At 53.1% G+C, this 22,357-nt stretch overlaps 1 protein-coding gene across 11 annotated transcripts in view; it reads right to left on the bottom strand.

Annotated features, from left to right (window-relative positions):
• PTPRS (protein tyrosine phosphatase receptor type S) overlaps positions 1–22,357 on the bottom strand; it is a 217,066-nt gene that overhangs the window by 186,341 nt on the left and 8,368 nt on the right. The window contains exon 1 of one of the 11 annotated variants that reach the window (XM_064175407.1): positions 1,102–1,366. The exons of the other annotated variants lie outside the window; for them this stretch is intronic. The gene's annotated coding sequence lies outside the window, so the exon portion shown is untranslated. Of the gene's footprint in view, positions 1–1,101; positions 1,367–22,357 lie in introns of those variants that run through there. 11 annotated transcript variants of the gene reach the window in all.

Raw genomic sequence — 22,357 nt, forward strand, 5'->3', positions numbered from 1 at the left:
CACGTTAAAAGTTACCTGCCACATAAAAGTGGTTTTGCCTTTGCTAGAGTGAGGAGAGGAGCAGAAAAGGATAAACCGTGACTATTTCTGGGGAAGGTTCCATCCACACAGTCCCCATAGCAAAACGAACATTTGGTGGTTTGGTTTTTTTTTCCCCCTCCCTTTTAACGTTTCTAAAATGACACATTTCAGCCAAACCCTCAGTCTGCAGCTTGAGCAGTAGTAGAACAGCTAACAGCTCACACAGAACTGAGCGCCTGAATCCCGGCGAGCAAGCACCGAAGTTGTGCAATGTTTACAGTGAATAAATTTTGTAGAGTGAATAAATTTGGTGAGGTTATTCAAACGCTCAGAGCCTGTGTCCTGCCCCGAGCTGCGCAGAGCATCGCGCAGGCAACGGATGCAGCCTTGGGCTGCCTTTTACTCATTAAAGAATAAAAGGCATTTCCAGTAGGGGGAATAAAAAAAACCACCACCTAACAAACCAACACCGACGTGTAGTAAAAAAGGGTAATTTAGAGAAAAAAAGAGTGAAGTGGAGCGCCCGACCCTTTGTATCGCCCAGCCCAAGCTAGGGGGGTGCTGGATGAGGGGTTTTGAACACTTTGTTTTGCAGCAAATCGCTTCTGTGAGCCACTGGCTGGAGAAGAAAAAAGGGTGAAGCAGGGGAGGGGGATTCCCTTTCCAGCTGCCGAGCACCGCTCCAGCCCACGCTGCCCTCCAACCCGGCTACGCTACTGCAGTTCCCCGACGGCGCCAGCCCAGCGGAGCGGTTCGGAACCGGCGGTTCCGACGCTTTACCCAGCAGCGGGCAGCGGCAGCCTGCCGGCGGCCACGGCGGCGCTCCCGACCCTCGGAGCCTCCTCGATGCTTTCCCCACCCCCGCTTCCAGCCGCGGGTCCGTCCCGCACACGACGCCGCGGGGACGCGCTGAGTGCTCCCCGGGGGAAGGCTCTGTCGCGGGTTTGCGTTTCCCCTTCTCCAAACTGCATTAACTATCGCATCTCTGAACCGACGCCACTGTCCCCGGTCTCGTCGCGGTGCCGGAGGGGCTGGGGCGAGAGAAGGCCCTCGGGGAGCGGGGCTGGGGCAGGCACTTACCGGGAAGGGACCGAGCGGCCGTCCCACCCGAGCCGCCTCCGGGCCCACGGCCGCCGCGACCCCGCCGAGGAACCCGGCGCAGCCCGGGCGGGGGGAGGCGGAGGCGGGGCGGGGCCGGGCCCAACCCGAGCCAGGCAAGCGGAGCAGCGGGGCGGGGGGAGGCTCATGGGGGCAGCGAGCCCGAGGGGAGCGGGAGGCCCGGGCCGGGGGAACGCTGCAGCCCAGCCAGGCCTCCGAGGAGACCCCGCTGGAAGCTCGGCCCCAGGGTGCCCCTGGCTTTGGGGGCTTGTGGGGTGCTCCCTTGCCTGGCCTCGGGGTGCCCCCGCTCCAGCCTGGCTCTGGGATCGCTCCAGCCTGCCCACCCGTTTGAGGTCCGTCTGCCCGTACGGGTCCCTTTGGGTCCCCTCGCTCGCAGCCGTGAGCTCACGGCGCACACAGTACTCCCCTAACCGAAAAGCCAAAGTCCTCCTGCCAGGGCATCAGCACTGCGCCCCCAGCCCCCTCGGCCATGCCACTATTAGCTCGTCCCCCACGGGGCAGCCGCTCTCTGGCAGCGCTTGGCCGCAGGGGGAAGCTGAGGCACTGCTGCTGGCACACAGACACCTCCAAACGGCAGCGCCCGGGCACTCCCCTTAGCAAACCGCCCGAGCAGAAGCCAGGGCTGCCCTCTCAGCCCTCCAAACCTCACCCGAAGTGCAAAACCCTGCAGATGGGGCAGCACTGAGTGGCCCCATGCCAGCCCGGTGCCGAGAACCACAAGAGATGGGGGTGCAGCTGACATAGCCCCACCTCGGGATGCTCGGCAAAACAAAGCCCAACGCCACCCATCAGGTCCTCGCTACCTCGGACCTGGCTCTGCCATCAGATAAACTCTCACCTCCAAACCCTTCCAAACAACCCAAACCCTAAACAACTACATAAAGGAAGAGAAAATCCAACGCGAAAAGCCACAACCTCCTTCATTTATGTTTCATGGAGCTCTGCAGACACGCAAAAGCTCTCGCAGCCATCTGTAAAGGGAGAAGATAATTCCTAGCCTGGAGGACTTTAGAGTTTAAATAAGACATAACACAGCAAGAGAGGACAGCGAAGAGAAAGGTGACGGCGGAGGGGAGGAGGAGGAGGTAAAACAAAGGGGGTTCCTTCCCGAGATTAGGATCCAGTTGCTCCGTATCCACCTCTCCTCATGGCCTCCCTCTAGGATTTCGAGTTGCCTCTGTTTTATCTCTGAGCAGGAACCCAACGCTCCGTGCTTGCTCTCTGCCAAACCGTTCCAAGCAGCTGGAACCAAACAAAACCCCCGAACGCAAAACAAGAATCACAACAAAATTCTTTCCCTTCCCTCTTCATTTTTTTTTTCTTTATCCCCTTCCACATTTTTTTTTCTTTTTTTTTTTTTTTTTTTTTCCCTGAAAGGGTTGAAAATCCTGAGGTCATTTGGGAATTCTCCGAGCCAGAGACCGTAGCAGGGTTGAGTGCAGAGAGAGAGGAGAGAGAGGCTCTTTGGCAGCGTGGAGAGGGCTGCGCTGGAGCATGTGCCTGGGAGAAGAGGGGGATGTGAAGGGGCAAAGGAGGCCACAGACATTTTTAGAAGGGGGAAAAAAAAATACATTTAAAGGGAAAAAAAGGAGAAAGGGAAAAAAAAAACCCAACAAAACCCCACACATAACCAAAAAAACCCAATCCCAACCCCCCCCCTTCCCCAAACCCAACCGAAAGCGTCACCGAGGGCTGCTTGGCGCACACGCCAGCGCTGGGGGCTGGGAGCGGGGGAGCGAGGGGAGGAGAGAAGGGGTTGGGTGGATGGAAGTGAGGATCCAGATTGAAAACAGATGGGATTTTTCTTGCCAACCTGACATCCGAGACCGCGGGAGGCGGGGTAAAACTTCCCCTTCGGAGAGGCTGGCAGCCAAGAGATATGGGGGGGGGAGGAAGGGAGCGGCAGACCCCTGCCCCCTCCCTCCCCCCCCCCCCCCCCCAAAGAAAAAAAATCCCAGTTTGGTTTCAAATCTCTGCTGCTTGCCTCTTGCTGGGGCTCCCTGGATGGCAGAGAGGAGCCTGCTGGAGCTGGGTTGCTTTTAATACTTTGAGAGGTTTGGTTCTGCCATTAAGTGTCTGATTCATCTCCTCCTGCTTGCTGGAGCTAAGCCCAGCCTGGCAGTTAATACTTGCCCCAGGAGGAGGCATTTTAGGGGCATTTTGCACCCAGAAGGTTCCCTCTGCTCTGTGCACAGGAGGGGAGCCCAAGTGCCTGCATCAAAATCACCCCTGCACGCCTTCACCCTCCCACGTCCCACGCTGTGGCCGACGTCAACCTGCAGCTAAACACCAGCCACAACCTCTGCCCGAGGACCAGTTGGGATGTGGCAAACCCATCCTGGACCGTGGCTGCAGAGATCCACATTTCCACATAAAGGCAACACCATAAACCACTGGAGAACCTCAGCACCCTCAGCCCTGGCCACCAGAGCTGGTAGCCTCCAGCAATCCAAGCTGCCCAGGTGTTAAATGCTGCAAGTAAAATGATGCCAGCAGCCCTGAAGTGACCTGGGGGTTGGTTCATGCAGGAGTCAGTTTGTGGTTGATTTGGGGCAAGGCTGAAGCAGGTCTCTGTGGGTCATGTCTCCATCCACACACCACAAGTGTCAGAGCAAGAGGGGTGCAGCTGGTGCAAAGTGGGTACTGGAAGAAACTGCTTCTCTGAAAGGGTTCTCAAAGCCTGGCACAGGCTGCCCAGGGAGGTGGCTGAATCCCCATCCCTGGAGGGGTTTAAAAGCTGCAGAGACGTGCTGCTGAGGGCCAGGGTTTAGCCACAGCTTTGGCAGAGTTAGAGAATGGTTGGATGCAACCACCTCAAAGGTCTTTTCCTACCAAAATGATTCCATGATTCTGAATCCCTGCAAAAGGATTCCATGATTCTGAATCCCTGCAAAAGGATTCCATGATTCTAAATCCCTGCAAAGGGGTTCCATGATTCTGAGTCCCTGCAAAAGGATTCCATAATTCTGAATCCCTGTAAAAGGATTCCAAGATTCTAACTCCCTGCAAAATGATTCCATGATTCTAAATCCTTGCAAAAGGATTCCATGATTCTGAGTCCCTTCAAAATGATTCCATGATTCCAAATGCCACCTGCTCTGCAGCAGAGGGGTTCCCAGTGGCACAGAGGCCACACAGGTCCCTGTGCTGAGCACCACTTTGGGATGAAGTTCACTGCAGGACAGCAGAAGGCTCAGGGTGTACCCAAGCCTCTACCCAACGCACATCAACCAACTGGCAGAGCAAACTTCCAGCAGGGCATGGGCATCCTCCTCCCCAGCCTGGCAGGGGCATGGGGTCCATGCCCACACTCCCCCCCCAGCATTTCACAGTCACTTTACAAGCCAGAAGCACAAAGTTAACGGTGTGGGCTTGACCACATATTTTCCAGGGGCTCTGGGAGACCAGCTCTGCTGGGGCCGGCGAACACACACTCTTTTCATTCAGGGCTTTAAATACCCAATTGTGTCTGTTTTCAGCACGCTCATTTTTAGCATTTTAATGATATGGTGCCCAGCTCTCACCCTCCTTGGATTGGCCACAGCCTCTGCTTTGGGCTTGGGTTGATTTCTTTTCCCTTTCCCCCCCCCCTCTCCTTTTTCCCTTTCTTCTTCTTCTCTTTTTTTTTCTTTTCTTTTCCTTTTTTTTTTCCCTTTTCGTGCAGAGGGAGAGGGGAAGGAGGTTAGCAAGAGGTCAGGCATTTCTCCTAAGCCAAGTGTTTTTCCAGCAGGCAGGGGGTCCTGCTAGGGACAAAGGCAAACCAGCCCCTTTGGCTGCCCGTTGGCTGCCAGCGCTGCACCTTCCGCTGCGGGTGCTCAGCGCAGGGCAGGATGGGCACACTGCCCTTGCTGGAGCATTTTGGGAGGGTGTAGGATCAGGACACACTGCCCATGAGAGACTGATGCACAGATTCAATTCAAGAGAGATGCTGAGGTGCTGGAAGGTGCCCAGAGAAGGGCAGCAAGGCTGGGGAGGGGACTGGAGCACAGCCCTGGGAGGAGAGGCTGAGGGAGCTGGGGGGGTGCAGCCTGCAGCAGAGGAGGCTCAGGGCAGAGCTGATTGCTGCCTGCAGGGAGGCTGTAGCCAGGTGGGGTTGGGCTCTGCTGCCAGGCAAGCAGCAACGGAACAAGGGGACACAGCCTCAAGTTGTGCCAGGGGAGGTCTAGGCTGGATGTGAGGAGGAAGTTCCTGGCAGAGAGAGTGATTGGCATTGGAATGGGCTGCCCAGGGAGGTGGTGGAGTGGCTGTGCCTGGATGTGTTGAAGCCAAGCCTGGCTGGGGCACTGAGTGCCATGGTCTGGTGCTTGGCCAGTGTTGGGTGCTAGGTTGTGCTGGCTGAGCTTGGAGCTCTCTTCCAACCTGCCTGATTCTATGATTCTGTGTGGTGCTGAGGGACATGGTTTAGCACCAGCCATGGAAGAGCTAGAGAATGGATGGACTTGATGATCTTACAGGCCTTTTCCAACTGAAATCATTCCATGATTTCAAAGTGCTGGCTGCAAAACCAACCCCTGCTTGGCCACTGCCTCTGAGGCCACTCACTGCACTGCCCACAGTACCCACAGAGTGCTGCTGGCTTGGTCTCAAGCACACAGGGGTCAATTTCCCTCTGCATCCTGGGCAGCCATCCCTGCACTGTCACAGCAAAGCTGCTCTGAGCAGGGAGTCAGCTTCAGCATCTCCACCCAGCCCTGCTCTAGGTCCCAGTCACACAAACCTCTGCCAGAGTCAATGAGGCAGCAGAGAGGAACCACAGGTGTGGATCCTACCTCCATCCTTGAACAAACATCCACATTTCTCTTTCCAAGCCCTCCTTGCATCTGCACATGCCACTGTGACTCAACTCTGGGCTAAGGGGGATGTCCTTTCCTTCTATCTCCATCACCCCACAGCACCACTCAGCATTTTTATTGCAAGAGGGATATGGATGTGCTGGAAGGTGTCCAAAGAAGGGCCACGAGGATGAGCAGAGGCCTGGAGCACCTCTGCTGAGAGGAGAGACTGAGGGAGCTGGGGCTGTGCAGAGATCTGTGAGGCCCTTGTGTGAAGCACTAAGCCAGGCTGCTTGCTAAAACTCACCCATGGTAGGGAGGAGGATGCTTGGTGTTCTCTACCCAAACCACAGGGCAATGCAAGGGCAGCAAGGGTGTAATGGGTTTGAGGGGAGGTCTCCAGCTCTGGACCCCAGGTACAAGATGGATATGGAGGTCCTGGAAAGTCTCCATAAAAGAGCCACAAGGACGAGCAGAGGGCTGGAGCTGCTCTGCTGTGAGGAGAGACTGAGGGAGTTTGGGCTGTGCAGGCTGGAGAGGAGAAGGCTCCCAGGTGACCTTATTGTGACCTTTCAGTACCTTAAGGGGGCTACAAGAAAGCTGGGGAGTGAGTTTCAGGCTGTCAGGGACTGATAGGACTGGGGGGAATGGAACAAAGCTGGCAATGGGGAGAGTCAGACTGGATGTTAGGAAGAAGATCTTCAGCATGAGGGTGGCCAGAGGCTGGAATGGGTTGCCCAGGGACGTGGTTGAGGCCTCATCCCTGGAGGTGTTTCAGGCCAAGCTGGATGAGGCTGTGGACAGCCTGCTCTAGTGTGAGGTGTCCCTGCCCATGACAGGGGGAGGGTTGGAACTGGCTGATCCTTGTATTCCCTGCCAACCCTGATTGATTCTATGACTCTATGATCTTCCCTTTCCCCAAGCTCTCCAATCACATCACCACATCCCCCTCCTTCCCAGGCTGCTCCAGCATCACTCACTCAGCATGTATCTATCTTTTTTTTTACTCCACCAAGTAATATCAAAATGATATTTATTAAATTTGCTCTCTAAGTCCCTCAATCTGCTCCATAATACAGTGAATCTGCGAGGTGGTTTCACTGATCCTGCCTCAATGAGACCAGATTAAGGCAGATGATCCCCAGCTTTGCAGCTCCCTGGGCACAGGCAGGGTCAGAGGTTGTGTGGGAAAGGCAGAACTCAGCTGGCAGCAGGAGGAGGAAACTACATGGCCCCTCCAAATGACTCCAGAGAATGGTTTAGGGTGGAAAGGACCTCAAAGCTCAGCCAGTTCCAACCTCCCTGTGCCATAGGCAGGGACACCTCCCACTGGAACAGGTTGCTCAAGGTCTCATCCAAGCTGGTCCTGAACACCTCCAGGGAGGTTGTGGAGCACAGAAGCACAAAATGTGATCAAAGATCTGTGCTTCTGTGCTCCACAACCTCCCTGGGAAACCTGTGCCAGTGTCTCACCACCCTCAACCTCTGCCAGTGTCTCACCACCCTCAACCTCTGCCAGTGTCTCATCACCCTCACTGCAAACAACTTCTTCCTAACATCCACTTTCAATCTCCCCTCTGCCACTTCAAACCCATTCCTCCTCCTCCTCCTCTCATTCCAAGCCCTTGTCAATAGTCCCTCCCCAGCCTTCCTGTAGCCCCCTTCAGATCCTTCAAGGCCACTCCAAAGTCCCCTGGAAGCCTTCTCTTCTGCAGGCTGCAGAGCCCCAACTCTGCTGAGGCTGAGCTGGGGGTGTGCAGCCTGGAGAAGAGGATCCTCAGGGCAGACCTCATTGCTGTCCACAACTACCTGAAGGGAGCCCCAACTCTCTCAGCCTGTCCTCAGAGCAGAGCTTCTGCAGCCCTCTCAGCATCTTTGTAGCCTCCTCTGGACTTGCTCCAACACTTCCATGTCCTGCTTGTGTTGGGGGCTGCAGAACTGCCCCCAGCACTCCAGGTGGAGTCTGATGAGAGCAGAGTAAAGGTGCAGAATCCCCTGTTAACTCCAGGTGGGAAGAGGCAGCAATCAGAGAGGACACACAGCAACTTTCTAAGGCTTTGGAAAACCCTCCTGCTTGTTTATTTCAGCTTCTCTGGCTCTTGGCTCCTTCCTCAAGCATGCTGATTGCACCTGCCCCTAGCCCTCTCCCCAGCAAGGAGCCCATTAGCTCTAAAGTTAGCTCCAGAAAGGTTCATCAGCTCCATTATCTCTGCATTCAGCTAAATTATGAAAATCATTAAGATAAGGAGGCATGGAGCCTATTAGTTTCCTGCAGAGGATGCTTTACAAATTCCAACCTCCCCCCCTCCCAAGTCTGCTTCCACATTTAATTACCTTAAGTTTCACAGTATTTAATTCCATTTATTAAACCTTTAATACATTAAAAAAAAAAAGAAGAACTAAAAAAAGGCAACAAAAGAGCAAACTCCACTGCTGGTTGCCTTTAGTGAGGGTGCAGAGCCAGAGCACAGAGCAGCATCTGCCTTCCCCATCCTTCTCCCTGATCCTGCAGCCATGCCTGGAGGCTCTCAGCCAAGCTGTGCTCATGTGGGATGCATCTGTTAATTAAAAAATTAAGGATGTGGCCTAAGGTCCATGCAAAAGGGAAAAGGGAGCAGCAGCACCAGGCCAGCAGCTCCTGCAGGCTCCCCCTAAGCCAGGCTGGTCCCTGAGCTGCCTGCTGGGAGCTTCGCTGCAGCCTGGGGAGATGACACCAGAAAGCAGCAGGGTTGTGGGGACTGTGCAGGAGCAGAGCTTAGGCTGCAGTGAATTAGATCAGATTGAATCAGGCAGGTTGGAAGAGAGCTCCAAGCTCAGCCAGCACAACCTAGCACCCAGCCCTGCCCAAGCACCAGACCAGGGCACTCAGTGCCCCAGCCAGGATTGGCTGCAACACCTCCAGCCACAGCCACTCCACCACCTCCCTGGGCAGCCCATTCCAGTGCCAATCACTCTCTGTGCCAACAACTTCCTCCTCACATCCAGCCTCAACCTGCCCTGCCACAGCTTCAGCCTGGGGCCCCTTCTTCTGGCCCTGGCTGCCTGGCAGCAGAGCCCAACCCCACCTGGCTACAGCCTCCCTGCAGGCAGCTGCAGGCAGCAATCAGCTCTGCCCTGAGCCTGCTCTGTGCCAGGCTGCACCCCCCCAGCTCCCTCAGCCTCTCCTCACAGGGCTGTGCTCCAGGCCCCTCCCCAGCCTTGCTGCCCTTCTCCAAACACCTTCCAGCACCTCAACACCTCTCTGCAATTCAGGAGCCCAGGACTGGACACAGCACTCCAGGGGTGGCCTGAGCAGTGCTGAGCACAGGGGCACAAGAACCTCCCTTGTCCTGCTGCCCACACTGCTCCTCAGCCAGCCCAGGATGCCACTGGCTCTGCTGCCCACCTGGGCACTGCTACCTCCTCTGCAGCTCCTCTCTGCCAGCACCCCCAGCTCCCTCTCTGCCTGCCTGCTCTCAGCCACTCTGGCCCCAGCCTGTAGTGCTGCTTGGGGTTGTTGTGGCCAAGGTGCAGAACCCTGCACAGTGCCACCAAGAAGCCCAGCAGGGATGGCATTCCCACAGGTAGGCACCCTGGGATCCCTGCTGGTGTTATTTTTTGGGCAGCTGCTATTTCAGCACTCAGAGCAAGCCAGCAGGATCAGCAAAAGCTCCACGTGCTCCACGCAAGGTCAAGCTGAAGCATTAGGACTCCTCCAGCAGCATTTTGCCTTCCCAGAGATGCTTTTTTAGCAATCTTGGGCACTATTTAGGGCTGCATCTAAAACCTCTTTATCCTGGCACACTGAACAAGCTGCAACCCTCCCACCAGGCTGTTTCTTTGCCATCTAAACAGCACAGAGACCAAAGAGCAAAAACAAAGGCAGAGGCAGGGAAGAGCTCAGCAAAGGGTCACCCTCTGTGCCATGTGTGCAGGGGAAGGCACCGAGGCCAGCTGGTCCCCAAGCCCAGCTGGACTTGAGAGCAGGGCACAAGGGCTGCAGATCCACATCCCTGTGAGCACAGAGCCAGCTACATCCTCCCCACCCCCCCAAAAATGGTAGGGGCTGGAGGGGACCTCTGGAGATCATCTACATTGGGTTGGGGTTTTGTTTTAAGCTCCAATTTTTAAGGTTTCCAAGAGGTGAAATTTTTAAGGTTTCTGATTTGATTTTAGAGCTCAAATTTTTAAGGTTTCAATTTTTTTTCAGAGCTCCAATTTTTAACAGACTTCATTTTTTTTTTTTTAGGGCTCCAATTTTTAAGGTTTCCAAATTTTTAGGGCTCAAATCTTTAAGGTTTTTAATTTTATTTTAGAGCTCCATTTTTAAAGGTTTCCAAATTTTTTAAGAGCTCAAATTTTAAAGGTTTCTTACATTATTTCAGAGCTCAAATTTTTAAGGCTTCAAAATTTAAAGAGCTCAAATTTTTAACAGGCTTCACATTTTTTTTTTGAGGCTCCAATTTTTAAGGTTTCCACAATTTTTAAGAGCTCAAATTTTAAGGTTTCTATTTTTATTTTAGAGCTCAAATTTTTTAAGGTTTCCAAATTTTTAGAGCTCTTTTTGTTATTGTTTTAAATTTTATTTTACAGCTCAAATTTTTAAGGCTTCAATTTTTTTTTCAGAGCTCAAATTTTTAACAAACTTCAATTTTTTTAGGGCTGCAATTTTTAAGGTTTCCACAATTTTAAAGAGTTCAACATTTTTAAGGCTTCTACTTTTATTTTAGAGCTCAAATTTTTTAAGCTTTCAAATTTTGAAGATCTCAAAATTTTAAGGTTTTTATTTTTATTTTACAGCTCAAATTTTTAAGGCTTCAATTTTTTTTCAGAGCTCAATTTTTTAACAAACTTCAATTTTTTTAGGGCTCAAATTTTTAAGGTTTCCACAATTTTTAAGAGCTCAAATTTTTAAGGTTTCAATTTTTTTTTTCAGAGCTCAAATTTTTAACAAACTTCATTTTTTTAGGGCTCCAATTTTTAAGGTTTCCACAATTTTTAAGAGCTCAACACTTTAAGGCTTCTAATTTTATTTTAGAGCTCAAATTTTTTAAGCTTTCCAAATTTGAAGATCTCAAACTTTTAAGGGTTTCTAATTTTATTTTAGAACTCAACTTTTTAAGGATTCCAAATTTTTAGAGCTCAATTTTTTATTGTTTTAAATTTTATTTTACAGCTCAAATTTTTAAGGCTTCAATTTTTTTTCAGAGCTCAATTTTTTAACAAACTTCATTTTTTTTTTAGGGCTCCAATTTTTAAAGTTTCCACAATTTTTAAGAGCTCAAATTTTTAATGTTTCTGATTTTATTTTAGTGCTCAAAATTTTAAGGTCTCCAAAATTTTTAAGAGCTCAAAATTTTAAGGTGTTTTTTTTTTTTTTTGAGCTCCAATGGTTTACAGACTTCAATTTTTTTAGGGCTCTAATTTTGAAGGTTTCTGATTCTATTTTAGAGCTCAAATTTTTAAGGTTTCCAAATGTTTCCAGGGTTCAAATTTTTAAAGGTTTCTAATTTGATTTTACAGCTCAATTTTTTTAAGGTTTCCAAATTTTAAGATCACAAAATTTTAAGGTTTCTAATTTTATTTTAGAGCTCCATTTTTAAAGGGTTCCAAATTTTTTAAGAGCTCAAAATTTTAAGGTTTCTTGTATTTTTTTTTGAGCTCCAATTGTTAACAGACTTCAGGTTTTTTAGGGCTCTAATTTTTAAGGTTTCAACATTTTTGAAGAGCTCAAATTTTTAAAGGTTTCTAATTTGATTTTAGAGTTCAGTTTTTTAAGGCTTCCACACTTTAAGAGCTCAAATTGTTAAGGTTTCTTGTATTTATTTATGGCTCCAATTTTTAACAGACTTCATTTTTTTTTTTTTTTTTAGGGCTCCAATTTTTAAGGTTTCCAAATTTATTAAGAGCTCAAATTTTTAAGGTTTCTTTTATATAGATATATTTAGGGCTCAATTTTTTTTTAAGCTTCCAAATTTCTTAAGAGCTGAAATTTTAAAGGTTTCTAATTTTATTTTAGAACTCCATTTTTTGAAGGGTTACCAAATTTTAAGAGCTGAAATTTTTAAGGTTTCTAATTTTGGTTTAGAGCTCAAATTTTGAAGGATTCCAAATTTTAAGAACTTAAAAATTTTGAAGGATTCCAAATGTTAAGAGCTCAAATTTTGAAGGTTTCCAATTTTTAAGAGCTTAAATTTTGAAGGATTCCAAATATTAAGAGCACAAATTGTGAAGGTTTCCAAATTTTTTAAGAGCTGAAATTTTTAAGGTCTCTAATTTTGGTTTAGAGCTCAAATTGTGAAGGTTTCCAATTTTTAAGTGCACCAATTTTGAAGGATTCCAAATGTTAAGTGCACAAATTTTGAAGGATTCCAATTTTTAAGAGCTCAAATTGTGAAGGATTCCAAATTTTAAGAGCTCAAATTGTGAAGGTTTCAAATTTTTTTTGTTTTTGTTTTTAGAGCTCAAATTTTTAAGACTTCAATTTTTTAAGCTCAAATTTTTCAGGTGACCTCTGGTTAACTAAATGCTCTGACTGCAGACCTGCTCTGGGTTGCAATGTTCATTTGGTAGCACAATGGGACCTGGGAACCATCTGGTAAGTGGCTTGGGAGCTTCAGCCACAGAGCTGCATCTCCACCAGCAAACTCAAAAGGGACTTTCCCTCCCCCCCCTTCTCTCCCCACTTTTTTTTCCCCAAGCCTTGCCAGCAGTGAGCTAAATCCAGAGCTGCTCTTCACACCCACCCACGAGCTGGGGCACCCAGCAAAGGTTCATTAGCAGGAGGAGCCTCCTTCTTGCTTTGAACATGAAAGCAGCCCAAAGCAGGGTGTTTTGTGGGGGAGGAGAAAGTGCATCACACCAACAAACCCTCCAAAACATGGAGCAGCAAACACTGCCTTCAGCCTCCCTGAGGCCAAAAGGCCTCCTGTGGGCATGGGTAAGCACAGGGCACTCCCCAAGGCAGGGTGGGGTGAAAGGGTCTTCTTCTCAAGTCATCTCTCAAAAGCCCACTGAAGCTGTGGGATGTGAGTGTCCACCCACTCAGAATTCCCTCTGGCCTCCACACAGCCACATTTGGGGTTGCCTCTTAACACTCACAACCAATTAATGTCCCACAGAGGCCACACAGACCCATGCAAGACTCACACAGCACTAAAGCAGTAAATAAACAGCCCCATCTGCCAGCTGGACCAAGCCTCCACCTCTCTGGACAAGAGATCTTGCAGCTTTCTCACCTTCAGCATGAAATGTTTTGGCAAAGAGGAAAGCTTTGAGGAGATGCAAAGCAAGCAGGTGGATGACAGCACCCCCTGAAACTGCAGGGAGCTGTGGGATGTCTCTGCTGCAAGGCTGCAGGAGCAATCTGGATGCCACTGAACACAGGGGCTGGGGTGGGGACAGACAACACTGAGTGCCTTTGGAGGTTTGCTCTGCAGTGATGTAACCCTGAGGTGAGGATGCTCCTTCAGCCTTCCTGCACCATAGAATGGTTTAGGTTGGAAGGGAGCTCAAAGCTCAGCCAGTTCCAACCCCCCTGTGCCATAGGCAGGGACATCTCCCACTGGAACAGGTTGCTCAAGGTCTCATCCAGCCTGGTCCTGAACATCTCCAGGGAGGTTGTGGAGCACAGAAGCACACAAATGTGATCTTTCAGTCCCTTTCTTCACACTGGAGAAAAAGCTGGGTGCAAGTCTCTCACTCTTCAGACAGGTGAAAACTGATTGAAGAGTTTCCACCCCATGAGGTTCTTCTAAGCAGCCACTACTGGCAGTTCCTGGTGGGCTCAGTGCCTGCTCTGCCTAAACTTTGGTCTGTTTGAAGCCCATAAAGAGTTTGGACACCTTTGCTTCAAATATAGCCCCTGGTAGTGAGTGGCTGGAGAGCAGCCCTGAGGAGAGGGATTTGGGGGTGCTGCTGGAGGAGAAGCTCAGCAGGAGCCAGCAGTGTGCACTTGCAGCCCAGAGAGCCAAGCAGAGCCTGGGCTGCAGCAGCAGCAGTGTGGCCAGCAGGGCCAGGGAGGAGATCCTCCCCCTCTGCTCTGCTGAGACCCCACCTGGAGTACTCCATCCAGCTCTGGAGCCCCTGGGACAAGAGGGCTGTGGAGATGCTGGAGAGTGTCCAGAGCAGGGCCAGGAGGATGCTCAGAGGCTGCAGCAGCTCTGCTGTGAGCACAGACTGAAAGAGTTGGGGCTGTGCAGGCTGGAGCAGAGGAGGCTCCCAGGTGACCTTCTTGTGGCCTGACAGGGTCTGAAGGGGGCTCCAAAAAAGCTGGGGAGGGACTTTTGAGGCTGTGAGGGAGTGGCAGGAGTGGGGGGAATGGAGCAAAGCTGGAGGTGGGGAGAGTCAGGCTGGAGGTGAGGAAAAAGTTGTTGAGCAGGAGGAGAGTGGTGAGAGGCTGGAATGGGCTGCCCAGGGAGGTGGTGGAGTGGCTGTGCCTGGAGGTGTTGAAGCCAAGCCTGGATGGGGCACTTAGTGCCATGGTCTGGTGCTTGGGCAGGGCTGGGTGCTAGGCTGGGCCAGATGAGCTTGGAGCTCTCTTCTAACCTGCTTGGTTCTATGAATCTCTGAAGTGACCTGAGGCAGCATCAAGATCCCCATCCCACAGGCCCCTACAGATGACCTTTTTGTGTGTGGTTTTTTAAGCACCATCTCCCTTCTTCACGGTTACTGAGAGTGTTTTCCATCTGAGCAGCACTGGAGAGTCTCCCAGAGCTTGCAGCCATCCCACACTGGAGCCTGCTGAGCAGCCAAGCGAGACCTGCAAAACCCCAGTGCAGGCTGCAAGCTGCCCCGTGGGCAGCAGTGGATCTAGCCAGGGCTCAGGACAAAGCCACTGCCAGGGGAAGGCAAGGCTGGGAACATCAGCAAGGATAGGGGGGAGCCACAGCTGAGGGGACACAGGGACAGAGAGCAGCCAGCCCCAGCACTGCCAGGCTGGTGCCTGGTCCCCAGGGCAGCAGCAGCAGTTCAGCAGGGAGCTGGCTCTCCTCTGCCTGCTTCACAGAGCCCTTTGGATTTGTTTTCTTTCTCTTTCCTTAATTTAGACTAAAGGAAAAAAGGAAGGGAAGCAACTTTGCAATTCTCCAGGGACCCAGGACTCCTGGTGCTCACCCCCAGACCAGGGCTAAACTGCATTAGGTCTGAACAGAGCTCTCTGACAGGCTGCAAGCAGAGGAAACAAATGACCTCCCCCTGCACACAAGCTTCCTCCTGCTCCCCAAGGATGGCAGAAGGGAGCTGGGGCTGCACCTCCTACCTGCCATACAAATGCACCATAAATAACGTGACAGAACCAGGCAGTGCTTGGAAAAGACCTTCAAGGTCACTGAATCCAACCATGCTCTGCCTCTACCCAGACTGATGTTAAACCATGTCCCTCAGCACCACACCTCTGCAGCTCTTCAACACCTCCAGGGACAGGGATTCAATCACCTCCCCGGGCAGCCTGCGCCAGGCTCTGAGAACCCTTGCAGTGAGCAAGCTTCTCTTAACGTCCAACCTAAACCTCCCCTGCAGCAGTTTGATCCCATTTCTTCTTGATCTAGCACTTGTTACGTGGGAGAAGAGAACAACCCCCCCTGGCTCCAGCCTGCTTTCAGGCAGCTGCAGCCTCCTCCAGCCGTGCGCTGCCGAACCTGCGTCCTGCGCCAACTGCTGCACCTCGAGCCAGGCTGAGCAGCAGCACAGGTCAGTACCTGCCTCCCCCTGGGGAACCAGGCCCCTGCTCTGTGCAGACATGCCAGGCTCCTGCCCACAGCCCTGGCACCTCCCCACAGCACTGCCCTGTCCAAACAGGCCTGGGCGTGGGCTGCGGTTCCTGCGGCAGAGGCATTGGCATTGACCTTGCTGTGCCACAGCGGAGTGCTGGGGCAAGCCAGCCCGAAGTGGCATCATCCAGTTGGAGGAGGTAGGCAGGGACTCTGCTTTCCTGGCTTGGGAGACAGAAACAGCAAGTGCCACCTCGACCAGGCTGCGGTGCAGCACAGGTGGGACTGTTCCAGCTGTCCCATGCCCCATGCAAAGATCAGTGGTTTGGTGGCCATGGTGACCTTAAGTTGAAGGTTGGACTCGAGGATCTTAAAGGTCTCTCCCAACCCAAACAATTCTGATTTTATGATCCTCCAGAAATGCTGAAAGCACAGCAAATGCTGACAGCACTGCTGCCTAACAGCACTGCTGCCTAACAGCACTCCCTCCTCTTCCTCCTCATGTTCCAGCCACAATTACTCTCTCCCATCCCCGCCCTGTCCCACCAGCCACAGAGGGGCCCTGCCAGCTGTCAGAGGAAGCTTCAGGTTAACAAACTCGGTCGGTGGGACACAGAGAGCCAAAGCATTTCATTGCTGCTGGCTCCTTCTTTATGAAGCCCTCAGACAGTGGAGACGTGAAGTGTCACCGTGTCACTGGGTGGCAGCTGAGGGCACCGAGCTGGAAAGGTCAGAGATGCTCTCCAAGAGCTGCCTCTGCTCGGCTCCAAGGGAAGGAGGACAGGGCAGATAGGGCCCCTGTCACCACTGGGGACAAGGTGCCCAGCAGCCCACGCATCCCTGTGCTGCAAACCCAGTGCTCCCACTCCCAGCTCTCATCAAAGGGATGTTAATGGCCAGTGCTGGAGCACAAGCACCCACTCATGACTGCAAATGCCCCCCAAAACCCTCCACCACACTCTCCTTGGTGCAGGGGACAGCTCAGACTGCCACAGTTCCCTGAGCTCACTCTGACCACCCCGGGGAACAAAGGACTTGCTCTGCTCCTCTGCTCACCTGGGGCCAAAACTCACCACTGCAACACTCAGCCAAACTCTTGCAACCAGAAATAAGGAGCAGCAGGATGGCAGATCCACCCCAAGAGCCAAGGAAGAGCCACGCTGCCAGCTGGACCCACAACAGGGCAGAAAATCCACTGCAATCTCTCCCCAGGGAAGGGCAGGACCTCGCCTGTGGGCTAAGACTTGCTTAGAGCCTGCCAGCAACACCCTGAGCAGCTCCCTCTGCCCCTGCCAAGGCAGAGGCTGGCTCTCGGGTGCCTCGCAGCCCCCAGGACACTGCTCTGCGTTTCCTCTGCAAGCAGTGAAAGCAACAGCAAACATCAAAGGGTTTTTCCTAGGGCCACTCGGGACATCTGCCACCCGGGCAGGACACAGTGGCACTGTTGAAGACACGGCAGAGGCCATTTGTATTCCAACCAGGAGCACGGAAAGCTCTGGGACGTGCTGGTGAGCAGCTCCACAGCGCTTCGACACAACCTCTGCCTCTCCCGGGCTGGGTCCTGGAGCAGGGGTGCCCAGAAGGGTTTCTGCTACCTTCTCCTGCCAGGAGCACTCAGGGTCACTCTGCCTCCAACCCTCCAAAAGCTGCATCAGCACAGCAGGACCCACTCACAGAGGCTACAGGCAGAGCCACGGCTGCGTTCCCCACTGGGTCGTGCCACAGGGCAGGGAGCGAGTGGGGCAGCCCCCGGGCACCTCTCCAGCCGGGAGGGAACCCGAGACGCCTCCCCGAGGTGAACTCACTGCTGGGAACACGCAGTTAGAGAGCGGCCGAGGCCCCAGGCCAGGCAGCACAGGACCCCCCACGGCACCAGGCGCAGCTCTGCAAGCTCTGGCGGCTCCTGACCCTGGAAGCGGCTCAAGCCTCTCGGTCCCCCAGAGCCGCCAAGCTGAGCAGTGGCTGCCCGCCCGGTGCCGTCAGCATCCGCGGGGGCGAGATGGAGCCTGGACTCTCCGGCAGCAGTGGGAGCTCCCACTCCCACGGCACGGGGCTCTGCCAAAGCTTTGGAGCATCCTCCCGGCTGGGGGCGGCCGCGGCACGGGGCCCCGCCGGGAGAGGCGGCACAGCCGGAGAGGGGGCAGCTGGCACCGAGCTGAGCAGCAGGGCTCACACCCCCTCTGCCGCCGAGCCCCGCGGGCTGCTCCCGCTCCTGTCGTCCCCTCCATCGCCTCCTTCCCGGTGGCGTCCTCCACGCACCCGTCTGCTGCCACCAGCGCTGTCCTCCCCCAGCTCATCCCACCCTGCCTGCCCCGGAGCCTTCCTGAGAGCTGGAAAACCGTCCCCAGAGGGGTGCTGCCTGGCAGGCACGGGGCTTTCCCCAGCCCTTGCCCAGCTGTGCCAAAGCTCACCCTGAGCGACTCAACTGCGACCAAACTCTCCCAGCATCAGCCAACTGCGAGCAGAAAGGCTGCCAACAGGTACCCATCCTGCGCCTCCCTGCTCCTGCCATCCTCATCCAGAGGCTGCAGTTCCCAAGGGAGCCAAGAGATGCACGGACAGATGGACAGAGAGGACTCCATTTGATGCCATCACTTCCAGCAATGCCTTGAGGAGGGCATGAGAAGGCAGCACAGCCATCTTGTGACTTAAACCCCAAGCCTGGCACTGATTTCCACAGGCAGGATTTCGGGATAGGAGGTTTCTTTCCCTCCCAAAAGGCTGATCAGAAGCAAAGTGGCCTGAAAAGAAAGCACCTTCCAAGAGTAATGCAAACTGAAAGCCTTCCAAGAGTAATGCAAACTGAAAGCCTTGCTTTAGTCTTATTCTGAAGATTAAAGCTACAGAGTGTTCTGGGGGCTCAACACAGGTCCAGCATCACAAACTCCTCAGCTACATCCCAGAAAAAACCTGCATCTCTAAACATTCCTCACGAGAAGCCTTTGGAGGGCTTGGAGGAGAGGGAAGCTGTCTGCAGCAAGCACGGCAGGAGACACTGCCAGACAGCTCCTGCCTCCAGAGCATCTGTCCTGCCGGAGCCAGGGTGGAGGATGAAAAATGGAGGCACGGATAAGGGACACAACTCAAAGACATCGGAAAAAAGTCAAGGGTAAGCCAAGAACAAAGCCTGGGGCTGGCAGATCCAGTTACGAGGCAGCGCAGACTAATTGCAGCCTGGCTCTGGGCGGGGGGAGTTGCACAGCGACATCCAAGCCTGTGCGCTCCGCAGGCTGAACCGCCTGGGGCAGCGCTGGGGACGGCGGCTCTGGGGCACAGACCCCTCTGGGGACAGCCCTCTGCCCCCTCCTGCCAAGTGCTCCACTCAGGGCAAGAGCTGAAGTGCTCTGGCCCTTGCTTCCCATCCCCTCCGCGTGTGCTCGGCGCAGGCTATGCCAGCAGCGGGGAGAGCTCAGGCATGCACCAAGCTCACCCCTTCGAGAGGCCACTCAAAGACAGTGCAGATGTTAGCTGCTCGCCCCTGCCACTTGACGGGTCCTGCCTCCCAGCTCCCCTAGAAGCAAAGCAGAGACTCGTACCACACGCGTGGGGACAGTCTGGTCACTAAAGCACAGGACGAGGTAGGACATCTGAGACAATGTCCCAGGTGGGTCCTCCTGCACACACCCAGACCAGGAAGACTCCTGCCGTCTGCAAACACACCTCTGGGCATGAAAACTGCATCTCTGCTCTTCATCCTTTGCTCGCTGTCCCTCACCCAGCCCAGAATCCAGCTCCTTGCCAGGCTTGGTGCATGGCCCCAGCACCCATGTGAGCTCTGACAACCCCCACAGCCTGCTCCCCAAGGCAGCAGAGATGAAAAGCCTTAGCTCTGAGGGCCATTAAATATTTTATGCACCTTCTTCTCTTATTTCTAAGAAACACTTCAGTTCCTCCCCACCTCCCTACTACTTTTTTTTTTTATTTCTCAAAGCAGCCTTACACCTATTTTTAGGAGGTCAGGACATCTTGAGGCTGCTGGATGGATGCTGTCCCCGTGTCACCTCCAACGAGAGGAGAAGCAAAGGGATGCTCGTGCCCTCCGCGCCGCTGGGGCAGCTCAGCTGCTCAGCCTGGGGATTTTCAAGCTGCTTTGCAGAAGGACAGATAGATGAATGGATAAAGCAGTGAAGCCATCATCCTGCTGCCTGTAGCTCGGGAGCAGATGCTGAGAGCACTGGAGGTCGTGGGCACTCTCAAAAACCCAGACAGCCTCAGTTGGGATCCCCTCACAGGGACCAGCAGCAAAGCCTTTAGGGCACGAAGTCCACGAGCAGCTGCAGGGATAAGGAACCCTACTGCTCACACCTCAGCAAGCCAGACAGGCTTCAGGAGGTCAAGCAGCTGAAAATCGAGGTGCTGAAAGGTGATAGGGGGCTGCTGGTGGCTGGAGTTTGCTCCTTGTCCCCCCCCGAGGAAGCAGGGTGAGATGAGAAGGACATGCAGCGACATGGCTTGTCCTCAGAGCTCACTGCCAGCTCCTGCCCTGTGCCCGGCTCTGCTCAGAGCACAGCAGCTGGTTCATCCTCATCCTCTGACGGTGCCAAGTTGTGCTTTGGGCTCCTGGAAAAAATAAATCTTCTTATCAGTGTGGTGCAACAAGTCCTTGCAGGAAGGAGGGTAGCAAGAGCTTGCTCTGTTGTTCTCCTCGGGGCTCTGAGCAGGTCTGGAAGCAGGGCCAGGGCTCGTTCACCAGTCAGGCAGTGTCCAGAGACTCCAAATTCAAGAGGAGCTTTTCCCCTCCTCACAGGTTTTACAGCAGGACAGAAACAGGCTGCAAGGCTTAGAGCCTGGATGCTGGAGGGGAACAGAGGTGACAGGAAATCCCAAACTGCACAAAAATTCATCTTGTTCTGGGTCAAATGCAGAGGAGGAAGCAGAGGCAGAAATGGGGGTGCAGGGAGAGGAAAGCCTTTTCCAGAAGAGCAGCCCAAGAGGTCAAGCCTGTTCCAGGCTTCGAAGGACTCACAATGCTTCAGTTCTGATGCCAAAGTTCAAATCCCAGAGATGACCAGGAGCTGGTTGCTCCAAACCTCCAGGGTCTTTCCCAGAGGGGCTCAGATGAGAAAACAAATCCATTCCAGTCACTGTGGAGTGGTGGCTGAGGCTGGCAGCTGAGCCAGGGTGCACTCTTTCAGCTGGGGAGGGCAGACACCGAGCTTCCATGGTCAGAGCCCACCATGAAAGAGCAGCCCTTCCCCAGTGGCAAACCGTTATCAGAGCAGCAAGACAAGCAGCACTATGATGGATGCTGCTGGCAACATGAGGACACAGAAGCCACCAGCACAGAGCTGGGGCCATCGTGGCCAGGGCACCAGGAAGGAGATGAGCTGTGCTGCTCAGTCCCTGAGCTCCCCTCAAAAGGAGCCTACTCTGCCTGGTAAGGGTTGAACTGCTCCCAGGACTTGCACTGGGTCCTGCCTACTCCATACATGCTCTGGGCACCGCAGGGAGAAGAGCAAAATAGCTCAACTGAGCCCCTCTGATGGCCACATGCAAGGCTGTAACCACCCTGGCGAGAGCCAACATAAAGCTGCATCCTCTCTGCCCAAATCCAGGCAGGAATTTACCCCTGATGGAGCAGAAGGAGCAGCCTGGCTGGTGAGAGTTAAGCTGCATTAGGGAGCTGCCACAGGGTTCAAGAGTCCCCTCAGAAACACCACCAGGTTACACCCAAACCTCCACCATTTCACACAGCACAGCCACAGCCACATAGGAACACCACCATCAGAACCTGGGAAAAACAAATCTGCTGCTTGCTTTATTTATCAGGCAGGCAGGCAGGCAACTCTCTGTGCACAGAGAGTGGTGGGAGAGCAGGAACACATCCCTGAGACACCCTTCTCCCAGCTCCAAAAATGTATTCATTATCCTCAGGCGGCTTCTGGCAGGGCGGAGAGATGGCTCTCCGATTAGAGATGTTTATCAGGGAGCTATAATGAAGGTGGGACACTGACACTGTGATGAATATTATATTTCAGGAAAATTTAAATGAAATGATCCATCATGCCCAGCAGATGATCAGCAACACCTTCTGCCAAGCACCCACACCGAGCTCCTCAACAGAGGCTTCGCTTTGGAGACCTGCGGTCACCTTGGTTCTCTGCTCCGGAGGAAAAAACAGCAGCAGGAGATAAAGCAAAGCACTTTGGATTTCCAAGGGCACACAGCGAAGCAGCAGCACTAACCAGCTCTGGTACCAGACAGCTGCAGCCTTCTTCAGCAGGGCAGCACTGGGACAAGCCACATTTCATTCACGTTTGGGTCCCGGCGCCCTCGGAAGCAGGAATCATCCGGGCAGGATGCAGAGGGGAAGGGTTGGGGGGGGGGGCAGTACATCCCCGAGGTGAAGCATTGCTGCCAGCGCGATGGAAGTGGGAGGTTGGCCTCTCCTGGGAGGAAGCTATCAGAAACCACTCTTCCTCCTAGAATGCCTAGCCCACGTTTTGCTACCTGTTGCATTCTGCAGTCAGGCAAAACACTGGGAAGAGCACAAGACGACGTTAAAAAGGCAAGAGTGGGAGCAGCGGCGTGCAGGGAAGGGACACCAGAAGTGCTTGGAGCTGCTGCAATCCAGACACGAATGCATTACACATTCATCTGAATTTTAAATACAGAGCATTATGACTGGCATCCTCACAACTGCCACAGCAGCCTCAGCACTACAGCTTTTATGGTAATTCACAGGGAGTTACCCACAAGGCACTGCAGAGCTTTTCTTGGCAGCCATCCTAAACTATTTTTTATGGGTTAGGGTAT

Source organism: Pogoniulus pusillus, chromosome 41 (genome assembly GCF_015220805.1).
Source record: "Pogoniulus pusillus isolate bPogPus1 chromosome 41, bPogPus1.pri, whole genome shotgun sequence".
Taxonomy (NCBI): domain Eukaryota; kingdom Metazoa; phylum Chordata; class Aves; order Piciformes; family Lybiidae; genus Pogoniulus; species Pogoniulus pusillus.